This window comes from Vicia villosa, linkage group LG3 (genome assembly GCF_029867415.1).
Source record: "Vicia villosa cultivar HV-30 ecotype Madison, WI linkage group LG3, Vvil1.0, whole genome shotgun sequence".
NCBI classification, from domain to species: Eukaryota; Viridiplantae; Streptophyta; class Magnoliopsida; order Fabales; family Fabaceae; genus Vicia; species Vicia villosa.
This window is the reverse complement of record NC_081182.1, coordinates 177531913-177539648: the sequence shown is the minus strand read 5'-3', so window position 1 is coordinate 177539648 and position 7736 is coordinate 177531913.

Here is a 7736-nt window from a genome sequence, read left to right as displayed (position 1 = left end):
AGAGTCTGGACCTCCTATGTCATTCCCACCTCAACAAAACAGGTTCCAAGGGACTCAAAGGAGGTTCGATCCTCTGCCCACTTCTAGAAGCGAAATACTAAAATACTTGATAAACGAGTCATTAGTAAAGCTCAGACCTATGCCACCTCCAATCCCCAGAAAGGCTGCACCCAAATTCAACCCTAATGAAAGGTGTGAATTTCATTCTAATTCTCTCGGACACACACTAGAAAAGTGCTGGGCTTTCAAACACAATGTTCAAGACTTGATTGAGTCAGGGGCAATCGCCTATGACAAACCTAATGTGAAAACGAATCCCATGCCTCATCATGATGGCATAGTCAATGCAATTGAGGTAGTTACTGAGCAAGAGTTAGTTCAACAATGGAGCTCCCCCATAGACGCCCTTAAGAGGTATCTACTCGCAAAGGGGTTCATCCTAGAACATAACGAAGCTTTTAAGAACACCTTTCAAAGACTCGTGGACCAAGGAGTAATTCAGTTGAAAGAGCACCCTGAGGAGGAGTATGTGGCCATGCTAGATAGGAATGAGCCATTCATAATACCTAGTCAAGGGGCAAGGAAGCCACTAATTATTCCTTGTTCCAAAGCACCGTTGCTGATACCCACGCAAGGGCATACTAGGATTATCCCAGCCAAAGCTCCATACCCTGTGGACAAAATGAAAGCAGTCCCTTGGGAATATAATTCTGGCACTAATACTGCAGTGACGAACATTGTTGGGCCTAGAGGCATGACACGTAGTGGCCGCATATTCAAGACTGCACAACCTAATGAAAACTTGGCGCAAGTAAATAATCAAACTCCATCCAAAATATCGCTCCTATCACTACTAGTGCACTCAGAGTATAGGAATTGGGGCAGTCATTGTTATGCCATAAGGTTCTCATGTACCGTTTACTGTAAAGCTGATGTTTGACTGCACCAACAATATGGCAGAATACAAAGCTTGTATCATGGGACTAGATTATGGACGTGTATGGATATTCTTCTCTAGTTATTAATCAAATCAAACAAGAATGGGAAATGCGTCACCCTGGTTTAATTCCTTACAAAGGTTATGCCCGAAGACTGCTAACCTTCTTCAAGAAAGTTGAGTTCCAGCACATATGTCGTGAGGAAAATCAAATGACAGATGCATTGCCACTCTAGCTTCCATGTATCAATTGAAGTTTCCAAATCAAGCTCCTCAAATTACAATCATGCGCCTGGATAGGCCTGCTCATGTTATCACTGTTGAAGCTGTCGCAGATGACAAGCCATTGTTTTATGACATTAAAGTCTTCTTACATAAACAAGAGTACCCACCTAGGGCATCTAGCAAAGACAAAAGAACTTTGAGAAGATTGTCTGGTAATTTCTTCCTGACTGGAAATATGCTCTACAAGAGGAATTTTGACATGATATTGCTCAAATGCGTGGATAGACACGAAGAAAACCAATTAATGCAAGAAATTCATGAAGAATCTTTTGGCACTCATGCCAATGGACATGCAATGACAAGAAAGATACTGAGAGCATGTTACTATTGGATGACAATGGAATATGACTGCTACACATATGTGAAGAAGTGCCACAAGTGCCAGATCTATGCTGATAAGGTCCATGTGCCTCCTACGCTTCTCAATGTTATCTCCTCTCCATGGCCTTTCTCTATGTGGGGAATTGATATGATCGGAATGATTGAACCAAAGGCTTCAAATGGACACTCTTTCATCCTGGTCACCATTGATTACTTCACCAAATGGGTCGAAGTTGCCTCTTACGCCAATGTTACTCGATAAGAGGTAGTAAGATTTATGAAGAATAATCTCATTTATCGCTTCAGTGTACCCAACGGAATCATTACTGATAATGGTTCCAATCTGAACAACAAGATGATGAAAGAGTTTTGTGTTGAGTTCAAGATTGAGAATCACAATTCCTCCCCCTATCGTCCAAAGATGAATGGAGCGGTAGAAGCAGCTAATAAGAATATTATAAATATTGTCCAGAAGATGGTTTTGACTTAGAGACTAGCATGAAATGTTCCCTCTTGCTCTGCATGGGTACCGTACTACAATTCGCAATTCGACTGGGGAAACACCTTTATCTTTTGTATATGGCATGGAAGTCGTACTCCCGATAGAGGTTGAGATTCCCTCCTTAAGGATCCTGATGGAAGTCAAGTTATCAGAAGCTGAATGGTGTCAAGCTAGATACGACCATCTCAATCTTATTGAAGAAAAAATAATGACCGCTTTGTGTCATAGTCAGCTTTACCAAGAAAGAATGAAGAAAGCCTTTGAATAAGGAAGTCAGACCTTGGAGATTCAAGGAAGGCAATCTCCTGCTCAAGAAGATATTACCTCTTCAACCAAATCCCAGGGGAAAATGGACTCCCAATTATGAAGGCCCATATGTTGTTAAGAAAGCCTTCTCAAGAGGTGCTTTGACTCTTACAACCATGGATGATGAAGAATTCCCACGTCCCTTGAATACTGATATGGTCAAGAAATACTTCGCCTAAAAATAAAAAAAGGAAGAGCTTGCTAAGTTGAAACCCGAAAGGGCGAATTAAGCAAAAATTAGCGTCTTGGTGGACTGAAAACCTGAAAACGCGGTCCAGGCAAAAATTAGAGACAAAAAAAGAGAAGAAAAGCATTCTGATGAATTGAAAACCTGCAAAGGAAATTGATGCAAAAATTAGAGAATATGGCAAGTAACCACATCCGGACTCTCAACTGACGTCAGCGTACGCGTGATATTCAAAGTTGTTAGGGAAACTAGTGATCATTTTATTTTAGTGTACCCTTTCCTGTAAAAGTTACCATTTTCAAAACTTTGTAATCCATGGAGTCTTGTCGTTCGCAGACTAGCATTCCGTTAAAGAAAATTTGAGCCTTATCTCATCTCTTGGAATTCATATTTTTATTCTACTTTGCAAGACATTGTTTTTAAAATTAAGAGATTTGAAATAAAGTCAAAAGTTGTTTTTCAAAATAAACGAAAAGATAGAACATTTTATTAAAACTCTTGAATACAAAGGTGAATGTTGACCTAGAGTACCCATAAGAGTTAGTTCTCAAAACAAGAAGCGAAAGCACCCAAAAAATTTATCCCTGCAGAACAGCTAGGTCTTGACACAAGTTGTCTCTAGCCGAAGATGGGTTTTCTTCTCAGAATCTGTTCCCCTTTTCAACGGGTTTTTCAGAATGAATCCTTTAATAATAAAGACTGTTCTGAAGAGTATTCTCTTCCCCGACAAGATTTGACAGAAGATGTTATTGGCAATCGGGCGAGTATATACCCTTGTGTTGTCATCGCCATTGTGGTCATCTTATTACATGTTTGTTTTGTCAATATGCATATAACACTCACTCATGCACTCATGAATTCATACATCATATATTCATGCACAGCATTTGCATATTGTTGATATGATAAAATTATTATTCCCCAAGTTTCATACCCCAAAATTTGCCCACACTTTTCAAAAATTCAAAACTAATTCAAAATTGGGTTTTTATAAAAATCTTGGATTCATTTACATTGACAACCTGAATTTTATAAATATTCGATTTAAAGTCTATTTTAAAATATAATAATTTACTCTTAAATTATCTATATTTTAATAAATAGCAAAATGATGGCCGATGCTTCATACACTTTCAACTAGCTTTTTATTTTGAACAAATAATATAGCATAGTTGGTGAGGTAAGGTTTGCAAGTACGTGGTCATGGGTTCGAATCCTACTAACATTTTCCATTCTATTTATTACTAACTTTATTTCCATTTTTTAAATTATTTTCAAAACCACAAAAATTGTTTTTTTAATTACATTTTTATATATTTATTTTAATTAATGAAATTCTTCATTCAAAATAAAAAAAAAAAATCAAAACAAAATAGATGACAAAAAGTGGGCGCCCATTTTTAAGGCTTCTAGAAGCTAAATCAATTTTTTTTTAAGACCTTTAACCACCATCAAAAGCATGATCTCATGAATTTGGAAATTTTAAAAAAAAAAAACAAGGAAAGAATCTTTAATTTTCATGGTCATCAAAAACTTTTTTTTTTTTTGCCATAAACATTCAAGCATCATAACAACAAATTAACAAACCACTAACGATATAACTTGCGTAGCTGTTCTAATTGTTTCGCACTTATTTGACTCATTTTTATTTTAATAATGTCTTAATTTGAATACCCAACTCACTGTATATTTGACGGGAAATTAACAATAGTAGTATCGTCATTCTACTAATATTCAAAAATTGCTGCTATTTAGTTTCTTGAATAATACTTCTACATGATAGCATTATTAAGGCCATGTGGTAACAGAGTTTTTTTTATTTGACTAGTTGAAGTAACCAATTTATTTTTCATTTAATAATAAACTTTGTGAATAAATAGAATAAAACCATTTAGTAGTATTAAGTATGTCACTATTTTTTTTATTTCATGATACATTATTTCCGTTGTTTTATTTTTTATTATTTTTTATTATTTAATGTTTATTTTATCTTTTAGTGATATCAAAAATACATATATATATTTTAGAACCAGATTTTATTTTACATATAAAAAATGTACAAAATTAGATTAGTTAAATTTCTTATTAAAAATATAAAAAAAATGTTAATAATTAGATTAATTAAGTTTTTCATTCACATGATTAAAAAACCAAAAATATTTTAGTCAACTATTAATTTTCCCTCTAGAGTTTAATATTTTCTTAGATATTTTTGTTATTTTCTTGATTAATTGTTAATATTTGTTTTTCATTTATCATTTATTCATGTATCATTATACATATATCTGTTGCTAACATTTTCTTATTTTGTGAGGTATTATTATTATGAAGGCTTTTTGGATATTCACCAATCGTAATAGCATAGATTCAAATTTTGCATTTTTTAAGTGCCTATTGGGTTGTAATAGTAATTAGGATTTATTTTCCGCACTTTATTTTCCCCGGTTTATTGTAATCCCCTCCCCGAAACCCTGTAATAGCTATGACCCCTTTATTTTCTGCTCTTTATTTTCCTACAATACTTATCTGCGTGTGATAGTAAAGTAGGGTGTGAAAAGACATAAATCTCAATTGTAGATCACTAACTAAGATTAAATACCCAAATCTAATGCACTTGCACGCACTCACCCTTAGGGCATGCCTCTCTTGGTTGCCTTCGATTATAAGGTTGTGTCCCTCGAATGTAGAGATACCCTTTAGCAAAGACCCTCGATTAAAAATCATCGCAAAGATCATAAGTCCCTCGATGACCCACGATGTTGCCTACGATGATATGATCTAGTCCCTCGAATGGTTGCCTACGAAACGATGATTGTCCCTTCGAATATTGCTAAAGGTACCTCTACTTGTTGCCTTCAAACGACCTCGACGACCCTTTGATGACCCGCACGTCCAATATAACAAGGATTTCCTACTTCTATATAGTATGGATAATCCTGGGAATCGTAAAAAGTATAGAAAAGGACCAATTAGTTAGGGTAGTGCTCTTAACCTGCCTAGCTCAATACAAAATATCTTTTCACTACTATTTCGAAAAACTAAGGCTACGCATTTACGCTAAAGTCCTTATGCCCCTTTTCAACTCAAAACAAACAAACATGAGCTAAGCAAGTTAAGAGCCCGTAGATAACTACGGGTGAAAAGGGTGCTTGCACCTTCCCTTTTCATAACTTACCCCCCGAGCCCGTTTTCTTTCAAATAAGGTCTTTTTCTGTACTTTTTACCTTTCCTAACATTGGACAAAATAAAAGTCGGTGGCGACTCTTGCTCACCGCAACATTGTTGCTTATAAAAATAAAAGTCAGTTCACCGAGTTACACCAAGCAATGTCTTTACTCATTCCGTTTAAGCGTCAGCTTTAGGCAGAAAGACATGTATCCTTATGTTTCCCCGATGAGTTTGTTTCTCAAGGGAAGATTTTGTTTTAGCTTATCCACCTATCTGTAGATAGGATGGGTCCCCCATTTTTGAGCTTATTCCACAATGGGAAGTGTCTCATTTTGTGTTTCATTCCAACTACGCCTTGGTTTAAACTTTGTCTCCAGCAAATATGATTATTTGGATAAGCGAGTCCTGTATTGAAGTGCATTTATTCTGGACGATTGAAGAGCTGATATTTTCAAACACGAACCTATTTATGGTTCCCCAAAGTTGGATTTATATCCCCGGCGTTTGTTATTTACCCGGAGACAAGTAATGGTCTCTTTATTTGAGCAGCTTGTTTGTCCCATATTTCCTTCTTGAAAGAAGATGACAGTCTCTACGGAGCAAGAAAATGTTTCCAGCAAAGAAGTTTGGGAATGATAGAAGTTTCACAATAGATGATTGGCCTTTTCAAGATGATGAAAAAGTCTATTGAAGAACCTAAGTTATTATGAATGTTTAGTCTCTCCAGCATCGGGACAATTCATGTTAAAGTTATTATGAATGGTTGGTCTCTCCAGCGTCAAGACAGGCCGTGTTAAAGTTATTATGAATGGTTGGTCTCTCCAGCGTCGGGACAGTTCATGTTAAAGTTATTATGAATGGTTGGTCTCTCTAGCGTCGAGACACTTCATGTTAAAGTTATTATGAGTGGTTGGTCTCTCCAGCGTCGAGACAGTTCATGTTAAAAATTTCATATTGAAGTTATTTCTTTCCTTTGTGAATGGTGAGTCTCCCCAGCGTATGAGACAGTTCATTGATAAAGCCCATTGATTTCCTCCCCCTTCAGAAGAATGCAGCCTATTTGGAATATTAAACCTTGTTCTGTAAAAATCTTAAATTTACCAAAATCTGTTACATCATCCATTTCTCTAGTGTCAGGGACTGTTTATCATATGTCCCCAATAGATCTGTCTCCCTCCTCCCAATTTAAATGAAGTACGTTATTTGTTTGTTCCACATAAAAATCAAAAAAATATGTTGCTTTCATATCATGCATGTGGGCTCTCAGGTACCAAAATTGCGCTCTCTTTTGCATTTAAGTCCCTCCTACCATGCCGAGACGAAGATTTCATCTTCCCCTCATCAGGTATCAGGAACTTAAATACTGGCAGCTGTTGTACCCCAATTTTTGACCACTGATATCCCACCATATATTAAATATTAGGATCATCATTATCATCATAATCATCATGCATTTCTCATTTGCTAACAAAAATAAAAAAAATGGTTGTTTGTTGTTTGTGTCTCAAGACAGAAGACAAATCAGGAAGATACTGTGAAAATTAGGGTATTAAGGCGCACAAAGGAATCCAACATCCTTCTATGATTAAAAAGATTTTTTATTCAATATCAAGGCCCAAAGATGGTTTAAAGCAAGATCAATCACCTCCAAGTTCACCAGAGGCTTCAATTAGGGTTTTTGACTTAATTCTACTAAAGGGTTGACTTTTAATCAGGACATGGTTCCAAGACTCAAAATATGATTCAAAGGCATCAAAATCAACATTATAGTCCATTCATATCATTCATTTGAAGAAGATAGCTTGAATCACGTGGAAGTCACAAAACTGCAGTTCATTTGGAAAAGTCAATTGTACAAATCAACCTTTGACTTTTGAGAAAAATGGTCAACCATCGGCTTTCAAGGATCCAAATCATCATCATATGGATATTTAATACATTTGATCAAATAAAATTCAAAGAATTCATCAAGAATTAAAAAGTCAATAAAAGTCAAAATTATGGTTTTAAGTGAATTTTGACCTAATTTT